This window comes from Phocoena phocoena, chromosome 6 (assembly GCF_963924675.1).
Source record: "Phocoena phocoena chromosome 6, mPhoPho1.1, whole genome shotgun sequence".
NCBI classification, from domain to species: Eukaryota; Metazoa; Chordata; class Mammalia; order Artiodactyla; family Phocoenidae; genus Phocoena; species Phocoena phocoena.
In genome coordinates, this window is record NC_089224.1 from 88,800,861 (window position 1) to 88,822,200 (window position 21,340).

Consider the following 21,340-nt stretch of genomic DNA (forward strand, 5'->3'; position numbering starts at 1 on the left):
AAGCACTTGAGAAGAAAGTGTGTTCTGTTTTTTTATAGGTTGGATTGTCCTATAAATATCAATTAAGTCCATCTTGTTTAATGTATCATTTAAAGCTTGTGATCCCTTATTTATTTTCTTTTTGGATGGTCTGTCCATTGGTGAAAGTGGGGTGTTAAAGTCCCCTACTATGATTGTGTTACTGTCGATTTCCCCTTTTATGGCTGTTAGTATTTGCCATATGTATTGAGTTGCTCCTATGTTGGTTGCTTGAATACTTACAATTGTTATATCTTCTTCTTGGATTGATCCATTAGTCATTTTGTAGTGTCCTTCTTTGTCCCTAGTAATAGTCTGTGTTTTAAAGTCCATTTTGTCTTTTATGAGAATTGCTACTCCAGCTTTCTTTTGATTTCCATTTGCATGGAATATCTTTTTCCATCCCCTCACTTTCAGTCTGTATGTGTCCCTAGGTCTGAAGTGGGTGTCTTGTAGACATCATATTTATGGGTCTTGTTTTTGTATCCATTTAGCCAGTCTATGTCTTTTGGTTGGAGCATTTAATCCATTTACATTTAAGGTAATTATCGATATGTATGTTCCTATTCCCATTTTCTTAATTGTTTTGGGTTTGTTATTGTAGGTCTTTTCCTTCTCTTGTGTTTCCTGCCTAGAGAAGTTCCTTTAGCATTTGTTGTAAAGCTGGCTTGGTTGTGCTTAATTCTGTTAGCTTTTGTTTGTAGAGATTTTAATTTCTCCATCAAATCTGAATGATATCCTTGCTGGATAGAGTAATCTTGGCTGTAGGTTTTTCCCTTTCATCACTTTAAATATGTCCTGCCACTCCCTTCTGGCTTGCAGAGTTTCTGCTGAAAGATCAGCTGTTAACCTCATGGGGATTCCCTTGTATGTTATTTGTTATTTTTCCCTTGCTGCTTTTAATAGTTTTTCTTTGTATTTAATTTTTGATAGTTTGATTAATATGTGTCTTGGCGTGTTTCTCGTTGGATTTATTGTCTGTGGGACTCTCTGTGCTTCCTGAACTTGATTAACTATTTCCTTTCCCATATTAGGGAAGTTTTCAACTATAGTCTCTTCAAATATTTTCTCAGTCCCTTTCTTTTTCTCTTCTTCCTGGACCCCTATAATTCAAATGTTGGTACGTTTAATTTTGTCCCCGTGGTCTCTGAGACGGTCCTCGATTCTTTCCATTCTTTTTTCTTTATTCTGCTCTGCAGTAGTTACTTCCACTATTTTATCTTCCAGGTCACTTATCTGTTCTTCTCTCTCAGTTATTCTGCTATTGATCCCTTCTAGAGAATATTTAATTTCATTTATTGTGTTGTTCATGACTTTTTGTTTGCTCTTTAGTTCTTATCAGTCCTTGTTAAATGTTCTTGTATTTTCTCCATTCTATTTCCAAGATTTTGGATCATCTTTACTATCATTATTCTGAATTCTTTTTCCGGTAGACTGCCTATATCCTCTTCATTTGTTAGGTCTGCTGGGTTTTTGCCTTGCTCCTTCATCTGCTGTGTGTTTCTCTGTCTTCTCATTTTGCTTAACTTACTGTGTTTGGGTCTCCTTTTCACAGCCTGCATGGTTTATGTCCTGTTGTTTAGGGTGTCTTCCCACAGTGGCTTAGGTTGGTTCAGTGGTTTGTTTAGGCTTCCTGGTGGAGGGGACTAGTGCCTGTGTTCTGGTGGATGGATGAAGCTGGATCTTGTCTTTCTGGTGGGCAGGTCCACGTCTGGTTGTGTGTTTTGGGGTGCCTGTGGCCTTATTATGATTTTAGGCAGCCTCTCTTCTAATGGGTGGGGTTGTGTTCCTGTCTTGCTAGTTGTTTGGCATAGGGTGTCCAGCACTGTAGCTTGCTGGTCGTTGAGGGGAGCTGGGTCTTGGTGTTGAGGTTGAGATTGAGATCTCTGGGAGCTTTTTGCCATTTGATATTACATGGAGCTGGGAGGTCTCTGTTGGACCAATGTCCTGAACTTGGCTCTCCCACCTCAGAGGTACTGCCCTGACGCCTGGCTGGAGCACCAAAAGCCTGTCATCCACGCGGCTCAGAATAAAGGGGAGAAAAGAAACAAAGAAAGAAAGAAAAATATTTTTTTTAAGTTATTAAAATAAAAATCATAAAATAATTATTAAAAATATTTTTAAGTAATTGAATAAAAAAGAAAAAGAGAACAACCAAACCCAAAAACAAATTCACCAATGATAATAAGCACTGAAAACTATACTAAAAAACCAAACAAACAAAAGAAAAAACCAACAGACAGAACCCTAGGACAAATGGTAAAAGCAAAGCTATACAGACAGAATCACACACAGAAGCATACACATACCCACTCACAATAGAGAAAAAGGGGGAAAACATATATATATATATATATATATCATTGCTCCCAAAGTCCGCCTCCTCAATTTGGGATGATTCATTGTCTATTCAGGTATCCCACAGATGCAGGGTACATCCAGTTGACTGTGGAGATTTAATCCACTGCTCCTGAGGCTGCTGGGAGAGATTTTCCTTTCTCTTCTTTGTTCGCACAGCTCCTGGGGTTCAGCTTTGGATTTGGCCCTGCCTCTGTGTGTAGGTCTCCTAAGGGCGTCTGTTCTTCGCTCAGACAGAATGCGGTTAAAGGAGCAGCTGATTAGGGGTCTCTGGCTCACTCAGGCTGCGAGGGGGCGGGGGTGAGGGAGGGGTACAGAGTGTGGGGCAAGCTTGCGTCAGGAGAGGCCAGCGTGATATTGCACCAGCCTGAGGCGCACCGTGCGTTCTCCCTGGGAAGTTGTCCCCGGATCATGGGACCCTGCCAGTGGTGGGCTGCATAGGCTCCCAGAGGGGAGGTGTGGATATGACATGTGCTTGCACACAGGCTTCTGGGTGGCTGCAGCAGCAGCAGCCTTGGCATCTCATGCCTGTCTCTGGGGTCCACGCTGATAGCCGCGGCTCACGCCCGTCTCTGAAGCTCCTTTAAGCAGCGCTCTTAATCCCCTCTCCTCGCGCAGCAGGAAACAAAGAAGCAAGAAAAAGTCTCTTGCCTCTTTGCATTTCCAGACCTTTTCCTGGACTCCCTCCTGGCTAGCTGTGGCGCACTAGCCCCTTTCAGGCCGTGTTCATGCAGCCAACCCCAGGTCTCTCCCTGGGATCCAACCTCCGAAGCCTGAGCCTCAGCTCCCAGCCCCACCCGTCCCGGTTGGAGAGCAGACAAGCCTCTCGGGCTGGTGAGTGCTGGTCGGCACAGATCCTCTGTGTGGGGATCTCCGCTTTGCCCTCTGCACCCCTGTTTCTGCGCTCTCCTCCATGGCTCCGAAGCTTCCCCCCTCTGCCCTGAGAAGGGGCTTCCTAGTGTGTGGAAACCTTTCCTCCTTCACGGCCCCCTCCCACTGGTGCAGGTGCTGTCCCTATTCTTTTGTCTCCATTTTTTCTTTTTTCTTTTGCCCGACCCAGGTGCATGGGGCATTTCTTGCCGTTGGGGAGGTCTTAGGTCTTCTGCCAGCGTTCAGTAGGTGTTCTGTAGGAGTTGTTCCACATATAGAGGTATTTCTGATGTATTTGTGGGAAGGAAGGTGATCTCTGTGTCTTACTCTTCCGCCATCTTGAAACTCCTGACATTTTTAATATTGTTTTGTGCTTTAAATTTGCTTTTCTAAAGCTCTAAAATTTGCTTTTTTAAAAATAGTTGCTATTATTTGCTGATATCCCTTGTTCTTAACTCACTGACATATTTTCTTAGAAGTTATTGAACATACTGCTTATCTGTGAAGTACAGGTTATAGATTCTTATTTCTTCGAATGTCTAGTAATTTTTTAATTATATGTGGACAGTTTGGAAGGTATATTGTAGAGACTGTGGATTTTGTTATCTTCTTTGGAAGAGTGTTTACATTTGTTTAATTAACTGGCTGAAATTAAACTCCAAACTGTGTCTTCTCTGGGGAGGAAATAATCAGTGCAGTTATTTCAGCTTTCAGGTTCTGTATTCTTCCTTCTTCAGCAGTCAACCGATACTTTTAGCAGAATCTATTTGCAGATTTTTGCTCTCACTGCCTCTGTTGCTGCCTCCTTTCCAGGATCTTTCCCCCACCCTAAACGTCCACACAGACACACACACACACACACACACACACACACACACACACTTTTCAGTAGTTTTGCCAGCTCAAAACTCCATTCTTTGACACCTCAAGATAGCAGGACTGTAGTTTTCTACCATTCTGAGTTACAGGAATTGGAATATGCCCTCAGGTAAAAAGCTGCTAATTCACAAATCTCACCAGTGCATTTCCTTTCTAGCAAAGATTGATCTCCCATTCAGTTTCTGCCACTTTGTGGTACTCTCCAATGCTCTTAAAAAATATTTTGTACACATTTTATTATTGTTATCTGTAGAAGAGTTAGTCTGGCCAAGCTACTTTGCCGTTACTGAAACCTGGAACTTCCTTAAATTCACTTTGCCTTTCAGAGTTTTAACAGACTCTTTGAGAAGTCAGTTATAAATAACTATAATATATAACATATTGCGCTTCAGTTTATGAAGAATTTGTAAATATATTTTCTTTTTTAGACCTTGACTCAATCTAGTTAGAAAGATATTTTTACTATTCCCATTTTACAGATAAAAAAATGGAAATTCAGAGACACTATCTTAAGCAAGGTCATGCATCTAATAAATGGAATTGAGTTTTGAACTCAGTTCTGCTGATTCTAAGCTCTGTGTTTTTCTCACAATAGCAAAGCTGTCTCCAAAGGGAATCTTTGCCTATAGCTGAGGCCTGGATAGCTTTGATGAACTGCTCATAGGATATTTGTGGCTGGATGTGACTGACTGGAGACTGGAGAGGGCAAGTCTTCTCTGAGGGCTGGGCATGCAACACTGAGCAGGTTCTGCCAATTCCCACCGATATTCAGCATATGGAATTCTCAGGATCTGCATATTTGTTCCCCTGCCATGAACTGCTCCCCTAAATGCTGATGGACCAATGCCAGATTAATGCAGTCTCCCCAGAACATCACTCTAAGGGTCTTATCTGCAGATTTAGACTCAGAGAAGGCATGAAAGTGGGGTGGGCCTGGCGTGAGATAAAGACCATTGAGGAAACTGTCCTGGCTACAGAGCTGGGCTCTGGAGGTACAGCCAAGCATGAAGGCACAGAGCCCAGAGAGTTTGGCAATCTCAACATGTACCAGGCCTGGCTGAGCACAAGGGTATGGGGCACGGGGGTGAAAGGCACTAGGAGTCCCATAGTCTTGGGAAAAGGAGCTTTAACCCAGGCGGGACCCCAGGAGGAGCAAGACCTTGCCATAAAGACCCCACTGACAACCTTGGGGGGGTTGGAATGCCTGGCAGAGTTAGGTATGGTGCTTTCATTCAACTCATTGCTCAATGCCAAGCACTATGCCAGGCGTATGTCGATACTTTTTTTTATTATTATTAAGCAGGAACACATCCCTAATAATGGAGCCAACTCAGGGAATGAGCCCAGCATAGAGGAGACACTTGTGGGTTTCCCCAGGGGCCCTGGGCAACCAAGTGGGGACTAATATTGGAGCTTAATCATAACACATGAAAAGCCTGCCAAAGTTCCTATCCTAGGCATTCAGTGACCATATGTAACTGAAGCCCAGATATATGTCCATTTGAATGATTCTCTTCTTCTCTGGCCTCTTTGCTTATGCATGTCCCAAGAGCTGATTTTTTGGCTCTTCTGGGTTATTGGCACCTGGAGAAAGCGTGGGCCACTCTTCTGCTTGACAGGCGCTGTCTGTGCGGAGCTGGATCAAAGCTCTCTCACAGACTGCCAGTGTGACTTAGAGGGGGCTTGATGAATTCACCATCCAGAGAGTGCCCCTAGCGAGCTTGTTCCTGGAGACTGGGGTTTGCTCCAGAGCAGCAATTCTGACAAATCGGCAGGGCAACGGGAGATCATTAGACTGCCAAGAGCCTCCGCAGGCAGACAGGAGGATACTAGACCCATTTACCACCTTTCCATAGAGGTCCTGGGTGTAACATTCATGTCCAAATGGACCCACTGGGACCCAGTTGCCACATTACTCTGCACAGATGGCCAGATCACTAAAATCTGGACACGGGAACTCCTGTGAGTGGCTCATCACTGAATGTCTATTTGTTCCCACATGCGCTCTGAATGGCTCAGAAAGCCTTATACCATGTATTTTGTGTGCTAAACTCACTCCTGATTTCATTTTTTTTCTCTATTACTATTAAAATTTCTCTTTGTCCCACTTTTCTCACCTACTTATTTTAAATTCAATTTTATCTACTTATATTGAATGTATTTAAGTAATCCACCTTAAATCCTTTATTGAAAAAAAGAAGGTATAAATAAATAAACAGACAAATAAGCAAACATAATCTCTGTGAGAGATAGACTTGAGATCCTTATGATGGTAAGAATTTTTCTCCACAGCTCTAGGTAGCAGAGAAAACTACAAGTAAAATTTAATCATGGATTAAAATTGGATTTTAATGGTTGGATTTTCTTGAGTTCCTACTGTGGTTCATTTTGAGGGATGATGGTTCATTTTGAGGGACAGAAATTCCAGTCATGTGTTTTGTCCCAGCTCATGAGAGAGAATTTTGTCAAATATAAGGGAATTTTGCCAGTTGGTTGGTTTCACTTGGGTAGTTTAAAATCAGCCATGGTAGAAAGATTTATCCAGAAATTGTCCAAAGTTATAAATTCAATTTTTTTTTTTTTGAGAATTGGTTTACCAGCACACCCCTCGGGTGCTGCCCTCCTTACTCTTCCAAAAATTTGGTCTTGAGGTCATAAAATTGTCTTTTGAGACGTAAAGCATAGATTATTAGATTATGGATCCCCAAAAGAGGATGGTAAAATTCTCCTGCTTCCAAGTGCCTCTTGGAGAGAGATGTAGAGAACATAATCCGTCCTCCGGAAGGCCAAGTTTTCCGATGCCAGCTTTAGCAAGTGCATGTATGTTGCTGCTCAACCGATGATATTGAATGGTTCATTTGCTGTTGAGGTGACCCTGCTGTTATTGCAGGGTGTGTGTGTGAGTGTGCTTGCGTGCGAGTGTTGCCTTGGCCTGTGGTCACCAGAAATCACATGACCCCTAAGTTCCTGATGGTTCCCAGAGGGGGAAGGACCTCATTTACTTACTGTTAAACTTAGAGGAGGATGCTTCGTTCCGTGTGTGGCCTGACTTTTCAGCAGGCCACGCTTTAGATTCACTTGTACGGTAACTTCCCTAGGAGCCCCGTCTCCCTCCGGAGGTCTGGGGAGGACCGGTTCTGGGATCTGCCTCACCTAAGTCCATGACCATTTCCTACTGGAGAATGATTGACACTTTTTCTCCAGGTAACAGAGATCCAAAGCAACAGTGTATTCATCGGAGCAGGGCATGGTCAGTCACGGAAGTGTAGGTAAAGGGGTCACAGAGGCGGATGTGGGCAGTGCCCGTCAGAGTTCTCCCCAGGGGACGGCCACTGGACTTGGAGACTTATTGTACGTTCCAGGAGGGTAGGAGCTGTCTATCCTGTTGATATGAATTTCCTGATAAATGACATGGGCAGATTGTCAAGGCCCTCTCTGTTGTGGCAGTGGATACTGTGGGCTCTCAGAGTCTGATGCTATTCAACATTTAAACACATAAGGTCTTCCGTCTCTAGTCCTTCCACATTTCCCTCTGATTCTATCAGGCTTCTGTATGAAGGACTGTGTGAGTCCTGCTGACAAGATTGTTCTGGTCCATGTGGCAGTTCCATTTCTCATCAGAATTTTTAAATGGACATTATGATTTATTTTTTTTAATCTTGCTAGTTTAGAATCAGTGAGTCTACTTCCTAGAGTTTAAATCAGCTCAGGACCACAGATAAGGATGAATTTCTGGACCAACTTGACCATAGACCAACCCTAGAGTGTGTTGCTGCCTCCAGGGTGCCGCTGCTCTGTGAGACCCCTCTGAACTCATCAACCCCGCCCTGGGTGCAACCAACTCTCAGTGTGGCTCCATCAGCTAGAGTCCACCCAGGAAGGAAAGCATTCTAGGCATTAAAAACAGAGGGAAATTAATGTAGCGAATTGCTTACATAGGTAAAAGAAAAGCTGCAAAGCCAAGCTGGGGACAGCAAATCAACCCACCTAACATCAAAGGAAATGTCTTCCATCTGTAGACGGAAGTGACAAAGGATGGAAGCCAGAGTTCAGGGTGTGGGGTCACCAGGTGGCAGGTGGAGCCATGGAAAGGACATCAATGATTTCAGAGATTCCTCCCTGAGCAGAGAGAGAAATGGGGAAGTACCGTGGTGTGTCCGTTCCTCCTCCTTCATTTCCTGCCAGGGCCTCCCACTGGCCCACTGCAGCTCACATTGGCGCTGGGGAAATGCAGGCTCCAGGGCCAGCCCCCCCACCACAGCCCTGCCTTAGGGAGCAGAGCAGGTAAGTCAAGGGGCAGATCCCGCTGGCCCACTTGGCCCCTCTCTCAGCAAGATTGCTGGGGATGTATACAGTCTAGATGAAATCAGTGTTACTTTGAACAGTCCCTGAGTTCCCCTTAGGGCTGTGGTTCTCAATCAGTGTTAAGGGAACTCCTGGTGAGCTAATAAGATGTCTGAGTAGGCGTCAAGGATTACAGAGCAAGAAAGTGCTCGCCCTCAATTCTTAGGTTGACTGTTGCAGAGATTGCGCATCTGAGACCTTCTGCTGCTTTAGGAGCAACTGTGGAGAACCTGGACTTTCCCCCCGAGCCAGTGTCTTTAATGTGCTGCTCCTCAATGGGATTACTGCAGTGTTCAACTTCTAATGGAATTCTTATGTTTAATTTTCTTTCTAAAGTAACAGGAACAGTATTTTCTTCCGTTTTAACACCCTTAAATGGTAAAGGGCCTCATGAACATTTCCTGCCTGTCTTTTCTCTAAATCTCACAATAACACTATGGCATAGATATGAATGTCCCCAATTTACAGATGATGTTCTGAGCCTCACAGGGGGGAAAATAATGAGTTCAAAGTCTTATGGTTATTACTATATATTTGTGTATTTGTACCCTGGCTTATTCTACACCACAACCAGTAAGAGATGGAATTGAAATTAAAACATGGGTCTGGGGCTTCCCTGGTGGCGCAGTGGTTGAGAGTCCACCTGCCGATGCAGGGGACACGGGTTCGTGCCCCGGTCCGGGAAGATCCCACATGCCGCGGAGCGGCTGGGCCTGTGAGCCATGGCCGCTGAGCCTGCGCGTCTGGAGCCTGTGCTCCGCAACGGGAGAGGCCACAACAGTGAGAGGCCCGCATACCGCAAAAAAAAGAAAAGAAAAGAAAAAACATGGGTCTGTGCTCTTATCCCTGCAATGGATGCTTTCCTGCTCTATAATATCAAAATATGAGGCCACATAAAATCCCAGACATTGAAGACCCCTGATTTCTCCTCCTTTGTCTGTGAGCCTATTTACTGAATATACTTGAGGCCTTTATTTCAGGTGTAGAGCTGTGGGTCCTATAATCAAAAGGCCTTGAAGAGATCAGATGATCTTGGAAACTAAACAATCCTCCGTTCCTCCATTTGGAATCTGAGACCTAGAAAGGTTAAGGGACACATCCCAAACCACACCTGGTGCCATCATTGCTGTGGGATATTTTCTAGTTGTAAGTTGAACGGAATTCTTGGCTTGTCAAAAATTTGGGACCCAAATTATCTCTGTTGGGGTACCTCCAATCTGGTTTTGACCCATGAAGAAAGCATGGAAAGCAAGATGGAAATTTTTTTTATGCAAAGCACCCACTTCACAGTCAGGCTGGATTTGGATGATTGTGTGATGATGTGTATCCCAGCTCACATTTCCCGTGTTCTTCTGAGTGGGCTTCCTTCGGGTGGGCACATCTGACGGGATGAATTTTACAACTGAAGCCATAGGAGAAGACTGCCCATTATTCTCAGACTCCTGGCTCTCCATTTCAACAGCTTCCCAGCCCTATCAATTCTAAAAGCAGAATGCCTTCATCTTATTTGGTAGCCTGAGTTTTCACAGTGATCACCAAAGCTGCCCGTGAGATGCTTGTACTCCACACCTCTGAACTCAGCTCCCACCACTCACACCTTTGTTCATTTCCTCCAGCCATTCCAGCCTCTGCACTTCACTGAGAATGCACTTCCCTTTCTGCTCTCTGCCAGGAAGGCGTCACCCCAAGATACATGCTTGATTCTTTTCCTCTCTTCTTTCAGATCTGTGCTCAAATACCTCCTTCTCAGAGAGACCTTCCCCAATGTCCCATTGAAATAGTCCTCTGTGCACATCTGTCACTCTCTAGGCATCTTTCCCCACTCCACTTTTTTCCAGAGATCTTATCACTCCTAACACATTATATACTTATTTCTTTATTGCCTCCCTATACCCATTAGACTATAAGTCCTGAAGGAGGGTTAGAATATCAGCCATGGGCTTGCCCATATCCCTGACACCTACAGCAGTGCCTGGTGCATAGCAGACACTCAAAAATAATTTCTTGAATGAACAAATGAATGAATGACTGCTCTTATCTGTTCTCATTACACTGCTCTCCCTGAGGCCTCATCACTTCTTGCCTAAACCATTCCAGCAGCTTCCTAACTGATTTTCCTGACCTGCTCCCTGTAATTTCTCCTTCACACAACTGCCACAATGGTCATTCTTACATGCAGATCTGATCCTGTAACTCTCTTCTCTAAAAACTTCAGTGGCGCCCTATTGCCCTTCATGGCTAGACTTTTGCCTGCCTGCCAAGCCTCATCTCCTACTTTCTCCTTTGTGGACGTTGTGTCATAAAAAATACAATCAAACTTCCACCCTTCTACCATGTGATTTCTCCCGTATTAGTTTTCCATTTGCTGCGGTGACAAAACACCACCAACTCAGTGGCTTCAGACAGCACACATTTATTATCCTTCAGTTCTAGAGGTCAGAAGTCCGATATAGGTCTCCCTGGGCTAATCAAAACATTGGCATGGCTGTGTTTCTTCCTGGAGGCTCTAGGAGAGAATCTAGTCCTTGCCTTTTATAGCTTTTAGAGGCTACCCTCATTCCTTGACTCATGACCATATCCCTTCCATCCTCAAAGCCATAAATATAGCATCTCTACAACTTTGCTTCTATTATCACATCGCCTCTGATTCTCTCCTTCTGCCTCCCTCTTCCACCTTTAAGAAGGACCTTACTGGGCCCACCTAGATAACCCAGGATCATCTCCCTACTTTAAAGTCACTCTATTAGCAGCCTGAATTCCATCCTCAACCTTAATTCCGCTCTGCCGTGTAACCTAACATTGTCATAGGTTCTGGGGCATTAGAAGGCTGTGGACATCCTTGGGTGGGGGGCATTATTCTGCAGAGCACAGAACTTTTGGCAGGTTCCTTTCCCCTTTGTTTTATATGCCTATATCCTGTCCATTCATTTCATCCATCCTTGAAGGCTCATCTTCAGTTAAAAGTAACCTGATCCTTCATTTTACCCCCACTACATATTTTTCCAAACTTCTCCTAAGACCATTAATGCCTTTCATCTTGTATTATATATTCTTATGTACACGTCTTATTACACAAATCAGAGTGCTAGTTCATGGATGGCAATAGTTGACCACAATTCATCTCTGTAAGTAGACTGCTTCCACGTGTATGTGATGTTTAATAAGAATCTACTGTTGAAGAATGAATTAGAGGAAAAGTAAATAAGCAAAGAAAAAAGAACAGAGGAAATCAAGAAAGGAAATGGAAATGAGAGGAGAGAAAGGAAGAAAGGAAAGGAAGAATGGAGAATGTGTGCAGATAATGTACTTTCTCTGCAGACAGGCAAAAGAGAGGATGGCTAAACCTTCGGGCTACATTGTATCTATTCTATAGTTATTGCTTGGGCAGACAAGTCTGCTTTGATTTAATCACTTAGGTGCCATTTTGTATGCATCTCAGATGCTGTTGAGGTGATCTGGGTGAAGGCCTGGAATAACTAAGGCATATGTATGCCCACAAACTCCTGCCCCTTCTGCATTTACTGTCTCATAAATTGTACCACCACCCAGAAATCCAACAACTGGAGAACCTGAGTCCTCCGTACCCTAAAGATCCAAAGGCTTTACCCAGCAGCTCCCTAAAGTTTCTACGATCTGAATAGATTAACCATCCCTAAATTAAATTACGGGAAAACACAAGTTTGGCATCAGTTTCAAACCCAAGTCATCACATAGTAGCTCTATGACTCTGGGCAAGTTATTTGCTATTTCAGAATCTCAGATATCACTTTTCTAATAGGGAGCTGATATCATTGACCTCACAAGGGTGTTGTGGGGGTCAAAGGAAATTATACATATAAAGTGTCCGTAGTACCCATACAGTAGGTGTTCAGAACAGGTTTCTTCTTTGAGCTTCTGCCCACAAATAAGGAGATGTTACCATATATGGGACAGCTATTCAGACCTGACAGTGGAGTAAAATTGCATTTCAGAATCACGTATATTTCTGAGTGGCATTGACTCCATGCAATAATCAAAACCTCCAGATTAGGAAGGTATAAACACCCTCCAGTCACAAGGCATTACTGATGGATCAAAGGCAACACCTGATAGAGGAGGAACAGCTGTGGCTCAAAACTGCCGCTGCACCTGGCTAATGACAGTGGCCAAGGGCAGGACATGGAACTTTACCAGCTGAGTGAGTTACAAAGATCAGCACAGGGGTTTCCCTGGTGGCGCAGTGGTTGAGAGTCCGCCTGCCGATGCAGGGGACACGGGTTCGTGCCCCGGTCCGGGAAGATCCCACATGCCGCGGAGCGGCTAGGCCCATGAGCCATGGCCACTGAGCCTGCATGTCCAGAGCCTGTGCTCCCAGGAGAGGCCATAACAGTGAGAGGCCCACGTAGCGCAAAAAAAAAAAAAAAAATCAGCACAATAACACAAGAGAAGTTCCTTTACCTGGACCCAGCTCCTGCATCTTCTCATAGATAAATCCCAGCCATCCAAAGGATGGTTGTCATTGTCACTTCTCTCTCAACTCTAAGTTAAGAAGAATCTAAACCCAAGCTAACAATGAATGTATTGACCAACAGATAACCACCCTCTACTTTGAAGTGTCAGGCACCATAGAAACATAGAGTTTTATTTTAACTGGTCTTACACCAGGTGTGCTCAGCCACCAAGAGTTATATTATCATGATGGAAGCCGGAGGTGGGGATGCAGTTAGGGAAAAGAGGACAGCCATCATTCCTTGAGGCCTTTTTAAAGGCTTGCCTCATTTACACTAACTGAAGCCAAGGCCAGGAATGGAGAAATTATTGAGCCCCTCACTTGAAAAAGTGAGGAACTGTGAGACATAGTGTCGGGCAACAGAGCATATTTGAAGAAAAGATTCTATAAAGGTTTATGATGAATTGTAGCAACTCAAATCTTCCCTTGATAAGGAAAAGTATTGCTCAGGGCTGGATATGAGTTGTCTTGTGAGCAGTCACTCTCTCCTGGTTCTTTTACATCTTTGGGGCAGTAGCTTTTCAGTAGGAGACACATCCTCTCTGAGAGTATCACTTGTTTAGATTCTGGACATGGTAGCATATGCGTATATTCTGGCCAACAGTCGTGGGCTTGCAGATCTAGAACAGTGACATGGTTCATAGGCACAAAAAGCCAACTGATCTATAAAAAGAAATAGCAGCTTTTGAGAACTAGGAATGAAACTACTCCTTGCTTTGCTCTTTTGGGCATGCCTGAGTGCACCTGCTCTGCTAAATCCTGCGTGGCTAAATCTCCCCTTTGCACAGGGTTTTCACTTGCAAAGTTGCTAGCTAATGAGCATTTGCAATAAGGCAGAGCCACTAGCTGAACTTTTGGACATGCCTTTGCTGATTTAAGTATGATGACTGGTGAGGGTTTTAAAGGCTAAGTAGGAATTAGTTATGAGTGTGAAGGTATGCTACGTAGATGTACTGTGTACCCTCCGTTCTCCACTCCTACATCTTTCAAAAAAAAAAAAAAAAAGAAAAAAAACTTGCAGAGTAGCTGGAATTTAAGTTGCTTGGAAAGGGATTGGTGGAAGATGAAGAAGGAAAGGCTAAAAGTGCCTTGGTACCAAGTTAGGGATGTACTCCTCTTTCAGAGGGGAGACATGGATGCTTTTTGGACAGGTGACTTTCATTATCATATGTCTGTTTCAAAGAGTAAAGCCTGGTCACAGGGTTTTGGCTGGTGGGTGTTGCCTAGTGGTGGGGAAGGCAGGTTGCCAATGTTGCAATCCAGACTGGAGACCAGGGCCACGTCCAGTTGTAGTATTGTAGGCTGTTTACTAACCTGGGGACTCAAATACAGAGTTCAAAGCAGAAGCCCAAATATCTGCCCTCAGGCATGAAGCAACAGCAGATTAGCAGCCAGGATATCGTATCTCAGGCTTGGAGTTGGTTGATCCTGTGGTCTTTTTATCCTTCATGACTATGGTGAAATATACAAGTGAATGACTCAGATCTGAAAAATTATAGTCTGGCTATAATTATGTTATTAAGTTATGGTGACTGCTTAAAAAGAAGGTCAGACAAAAACTCCAAGACCTATGGAAGGGAGTGAGCACATTGTACTTGGGTATTTGGGAAAGATTCATGGAAAAGAGGACCCTTGTTTATTTGAATTTGAAAGCTTAATGGAGGAGGGGAAAGGGCAGGGAGGCCAAAGCCCAAAATAGGATTGGGAGGGGAATCCATGGCAAGGACCACATAGTCTAGTTAGGTCACTGTCAGAAGGAAAATTACAAAAGGAATAATCTTTTTGGTTTTTTTAAATTTATTTTTATACAATTTTTAAAGGTTAAAATAACTTTCCATTTACTGTTACAGTTATTACAAAATATTGGCTATATTCCTCATGCTGTACAATACGTCCTTGAGCCTATCTTACACCCAGTAGACAAAAGGAATAATCTTAGAATTCTTAGTGATTGTGACTTCTCGATTCATTGAGTCTTTAAATAATCTAGGAAGATCTTGTTTATTCAACATGTTTTAAGTATTGACTAAGATATAAACATTCTATTAGTTGCTGGGGATATAGATAATAACAATAATAGAAAACATTTGTATAGTGATTCCTATGTATTGGACATTGTTCTAAGATTTTTAACATAGTATTTCACATAATATCTGCAACAATTCTCTGAAACAGGTAGTTTATATTTTCCTCATTTGGTATATGAGGAAACTGAGGTGCTGAAAGGCTAAGGCACCTGCCCAAGTAGTTGACTGTGGAGCTGAGATTCAGATTCAGGCATTTGGCTTTAGAGTTTGGGTTCTGGATTGCTGTGCTCTGCTGTCCCTTCAGAATGAGTCATGGGTCTTGCCCTCATGGAGCATCACCTAGAGACATTAACACATGAACCCAATTATACCACAATAAAGTTGATTTAAAAATAACCAGCCCGGGCTTCCCTGGTGGCGCAGTGGTTGAGAGTCCGCCTGCCGATGCAGGGGACACGGGTTCGTGCCCCGGTCCGGGAAGATCCCACATGCCGCGGAGCGGCTGGGCCCGTGAGCCATGGCCGCTGAGCCTGCATGTCCGGAGCCTGTGCTCTGCAACGGGAGAGGCCACAACAGTGAGAGCCCTGCGTACCACAAAAAAAAAAAATTAAAAAATAAAAATAACCAGCCCCACCAAATGAAAGTGAAATAAAGGCATTTTCAGATAGACAAAAGCTGAGAGAATGTGTTGCCAACAGACTCGTTCAATAAGAAATGCTAAAAAGACTTCTTCAGACTGAGGATAAATGACAACTCATGAAAATTCAGATTTATAGGAAGAAACGAGGAACATTAGAAATGCTGAATTTGTGGGCAAATATGAAGAATTTTCCCCCCTTCTGGATGGCGTGATTGTATGGCTCTGCAATATTCCTAAATGATAAAAATGAAACAGTGTGTCATAAATCCAAGTTTCTCTAGGGAAAGACAACCTGAATATGTCATGTGTCCATGTTTCACATACAATTTGCCAGTGGAGACTTTCCCTGTGAAAAACTGGGAAAGATTTGGTCCAGTTAAGTTTGTAAAGGTACTTGGGATTTTCTCTGATAGCATCCCAAAGCTCCAGTTATGACTAGAAAGTCTAAATGGGCAGCGTGCCAGTCCCACCTGCTCTGAACTTCCTTGTAAGATGGCAGAGTTGAGTGGTGAAAGGATTAGTATGCAGTCTGGGAATTCATCACAGTTGGAAGAGGACTCAGGACCTGTGTAAGTTCTCTCCAATCACACAGATGTGCTGGGACATGGTGTGTAATTTAATGACAGTACCTGATCATATCATTATGTTAAGGGCCAGTCAAGGATGCTCATGATTTTGGAAAGTGCCTCAAGCTTACACGAGCCACTTGAATATGGGGGAGATCCTACATGCATAGTCTTGAAAAATGACTGTAATAAGTTGCTTATGATCCAATGAATACTAGGTGCAATTATAGGATCAGAACATTTTGAATGACTCATAGATGCTATATCTTCATTTGGGACTCATCTTAGATCAGGTTCCCTAAGAGACAGAACCTAAGACAGAAATTTGCGTACCCAAGATTTATGTTCAGTATTTGCATATACATATTTTTTCATGTTTTTACTTTAAACATATCTGTGTCTTAGCACTGATAGCTTGTTTCTTGTAAACAGTGTATTCTTATATCTTACATTTTTATCCAGTCTGACAAACTCTGCCTTTTAATTGAAATGTTTTATCCATTTATAGTTAATGAAATTACTGAAATGTTTATGTTTAGGCCTATCACTTGTGATTTTTTTTCTATTTGCTCACTGTTTTGTGGGTTTTGCTCTTGTTTTCCTGCCTTATTTTGGTTAATTGTATTTTTTCTAACATATCACTTTAATTCCTCTAATAAATTTTTAGCCATACTTCTTTGTATTATGTTTTTAGTGGTAACCCTAGGGTTTTCATATGTATCCTTAACTTATCACAGTGTACTTTAAGTTAATATTGTGCCACCCACATAAAATATAAGAACCATTTAAAATAATTCCATTTACGACTACAAATTGTGCTGTTTTGTCATCTATTTCAGTTATGTATGTTATAAACCTGACAATACAATGTTACATTGTTACTTTAAATAATCAGTTGTCTTTTAAGGAAATTAAGAAAAAATATAATATTTTATATTTAGTCACATATTTAGCATTTCTAATGCTCTCCATTCCTTCTTCTACATTTAAGTTTCATCTGATATCTTTTACCTTCAGTCTTCCTTCAGGAAATTCTTTTATTAATTCTTTTAGTGCAGATTTCTTGGTGACATAATCTCTTCATTTTTGCTTGTTTGAAACTACCTGTATTTCACCTTCATCTATTTAGTAGTGTTAGCTTTTTTAAAAAACAACTTACTGAAATACAATTTATTTACATTAAAATGCACCCATTTTAGGGAGTGAATAAGGACCACACCCTAACATCATCACATCAAACATGTTTACTGTGAAACATAGATCAGGGACAAGGCAAAGATGTCTATTCAACATTATACTGAAGGTCCTCGTCAATTCAGAAAGACCAGAGAAATAAAAGACATGCAGGCTTGAAAGGAAGACATAAAGCTGTCTTTATCTGCAAATGACATAATTGTGCACGTAGAAAATCATTTAAAAATCTCCAAACTCTAATAATGAATATGATCACAGAGAGCAGTAGTGAGGGACAGAGAGGATGAGACATGGAAGAAGGAAGACCCCATAGTAGGATGTGTTATTGTTTTGACCACCACTATGAGTAACTGATTTATCGATGCTGCAGATTTTTCTGATAAATCTTATTGAATCCCTCAAGAACCGTCTATGCAGGGGAAGAAAGGGAGGAACACTTGTCCATCATTCCCATCCCTGTTGGTTGAGGACTGCTCATACTTGTGGTTTGTACATTCATGAGTGCCAAGTTGGTTCTCGTGAGTCTCAGAACACTGCAAGGCAGTAAGTAAGAGGGGCAAGGTGCTGTCAGGTTCCACCTGGGGGAAGCTGGTTGATAAAGTAGTTGCTGGAAATAGAGGTGAGGCACAGAGAATCTGAAGTGCTGCGTCAGAGGGATCCAATATAGTACATTTGCTCACTGCATCTCCAAGCGTTTCTGAGGGCAGAAAGAGCAGCTGTTGACTAAGATTAAAGTTCCCCTAGTTAAAAAAAACCCATAAGTCAAACAGGCCATAAAAACTACAAGCAATGGGAACAACACCTAGATCAGAAATAGCTTCCCCCTCCCCTTCCTTACACAAGTACTGGATCAAGGACAACCAGTTCATCAACCCAGGACTACCTCCCTAAAATGAGAGCGGCAGAGTTAACATAAGTATCTAGGCATGTTACCTATACAAGTGATGGTAAATCAATACTTCCATCAGGTCAATGGAGAATTGCCAAAAGAGAAAATTAGACATTACAGATTGTGATCCTTTTTCTACTAGGCATTAAAAATACTTCGTTCTATTATAAAAATAACATATAATGTCACAGGCAATTTTAAATATGCAAAAAAGTGAAAAGAAAATATTGCAACCATAATTGATCAGCTGGAAACAATCATTTTAAAGATTTTGGTATTCAAAAAAGTTATATATATGTCAAAAATCATCTTTTTCAGTGGTTGCATACTATTCCATGCGGTTTATTTAAATAGTCTAACCAGGGCAGAGTCAAGATGCCATACTAGGAGAACGTGGAATTCGCATTTCCTCACAACTAGGGCACCTACCAGGCACTGGAGGGGGACCACAGACACCTAAGGAGATGGGAGGAACCCCCATAGACCGGGTAGGAAGGAGGAGGAGAAGTGGAGGCGGGATGGGACTGGTGCCCCTGAGGGGTGTTTGGGGGAGGGAAGGAGTTCTTACACCCAGCAGGACCACCTATGGTTAGGGGTCCAGCGGGGACTGAGGAGACCCTGGGGAGATGGTGGGGGAGGGGCACTAAGGAACGGAAGGGAACGGGGCCAGTGCTTTCCCTGAGCATTTAGGCACTGGGGAGCCTGTTGGGCTCCCGGGCCTAAACCTCTGCCCTCGGAGCCTCCCTCCTGCTGTGCAGAGCCCAAGCCCCACCCTTAACACCCCCACCCAGGGCCCCACCTCTACACTCAGAGACCACCTCTGAGACCCCCTCCAACTCGCTGGGCCTAAATCCCACCCACACACCCTCCCTCACTCAGGGCCCTACCTCCAGATTCTGGAACCCCACACACCAGAGGCCCCCCTTTCCATGTGTGGCATCTCCACTTCGGCATAGGTCCTAAGCAGAGGCCCGGCCCCACACTTGAACTCACCCTGCCTGGGCCCCACCCCATGCTCAAACATCACCCCCCTACCCCGCTAGGTCCTGCCCCCCCAAAACCCAACCCTGCCTAAGTTCCAGCCCCACCTAAACTCTACCCCCATAGTCAAGGCTTAATTTTTTTTTCTTTTTTCCTCTTTTATTTTTATGTTTTGTCTTTTTATTTTTTTAACATCTTTATTGGAGTATAATTGCTTTACAATGGTGTGTTAGTTTCTGCTTTACAACAAAGTGAATCAGTTATACATATATATATGTTCCCATGTCTCTTCCCTCTTCTGTCACCCTCCCTCCCACCCCTCTAGGTGGTCACAAACCACCTAGCTGATCTCCCTGTGCCATGCAGCTGCTTCCCACTAGCTATCTATTTTACATTTGGTAGTGTATATATGTCCATGCCACTCTCTCACTTCGTCACAGCTTACCCTTCCCCCTCCCCATATGCTCAAGTCCATGCTCTAGTAGGTCTGTGTCTTTATTCCCATCTTACCCTTAGGCACTTCATGACAGTTTTTTTCTTAGATTCCATATATATGTGTGAGCATACGTTATTTCTTTTTCTCCTTCTGACTTACTTCACTTTGTATGATAGACTCCAGGTCCATCCACCTCACTACAAATAACTCAATTTTGTTTATTTTTATGGCTGAGTAATATTCCATTGTATATATAATGTGCCACATCTTCTTTATCCATTCATCCGATGATGGACACTTAGGTTGCTTCCATATCTGGGCTATTGTAAATAGAGCTGCAATGAACATTTTGGTACATGACTCTTTTTGAATTATGGTTTTCTCAGAGTATATGCCCAGTAGTGGGATTGCTGGGTCGTATGCTAGTTCTGTTTGTAGTTTTTTAAGAAACCTCCGTACTGTTCTCCATAGTGGCTGTATCAATTTACATTCCCACCAACAGTGCAAAAGTGTTCCCTTTACTCCACACCCTCTCCAGCATTTATTCTTTCTAGATTTTTTGACGATGGCCATTCTGACCGGTGTGAGATGATATCTCATTGTAGTTTTGATTTGCATTTCTCTAATGATTAATGATGTTGAGCATTCTTTCATGTGTTTGTTGGCAATTTGTATATCTTCTTTGGAGAAATGTCTATTTAGGTCTTCTGCCCATTTTTGGATCGGGTTGTTTGTTTTTTTGTTATTGAGCTGCATGAGCTGCTTATAAATTTTGGAGATTAATCCTTTGTCAGTTGCTTCATTTGAAAATATATTCTCCCATTCTGAGGGCTGTCTTTTGGTCTTGGTTATGGTTTCCTTTGCTGTGCAAAAGCTTTTAAGTTTCATTAGGTCCCGTTTGTTTATTTTTGTTTCTATTTCCATTTCTCTAGGAGGTGGGTCAAAAAGGATCTTGCTGTGATTTATGTCATAGAGTATTCGGCCTGTGTTTTCCTTTAACAGTTTTATAGTGTCTGGCCTTACATTTAGGTCTTTAATCCATTTTGAGTTTATTTCTGTGTATGGTGTTAGGGAGTGTTCTAATTTCATACTTTTACATGTACCTGTCAAGTTTTCCCAGCACCACTTATTGAAGAGGCTGTCTTTTCTCCACTGTATATTCTTGCCTCCTTTATCAGAGATAAGGTGACCATATGTGTGTGGGTTCCTCTCTGGGCTTTCTCTCCTGTTCCATTGATCTGTATTTCTGTTTTTGTGCCAGTACCATACTGTCTTGATTACTGTAGCTTTGTAGTATAGTGAAGTCAGGGAACCTGATTCCTCTAGCTCCATTTTTCATTCTCAAGATTGCTTTGGCTATTCGGGGTCTTTTGTGTTTCCATACAAATTGTGAAATTTTTTGTTCTAGTTCTGTAAAAAATGCCAGTGGTAGTTTGATAGGGATTGCATTGAATCTGTAGATTGCTTTGTGTAGTAGAGTCATTTTCACAATGTTGATTCTTCCAATCCAAGAACATGGTATATCTCTCCATCTATTTGTGTCATCTTTAACTTCTTTCATCAGTGTCTTATAATTTTCTGCATAAAGGTCTTTTGTCTCCTTAGGTAGGTTTATTCCTAGATGTTTTATTCTTTTGGTTGCAATGGTA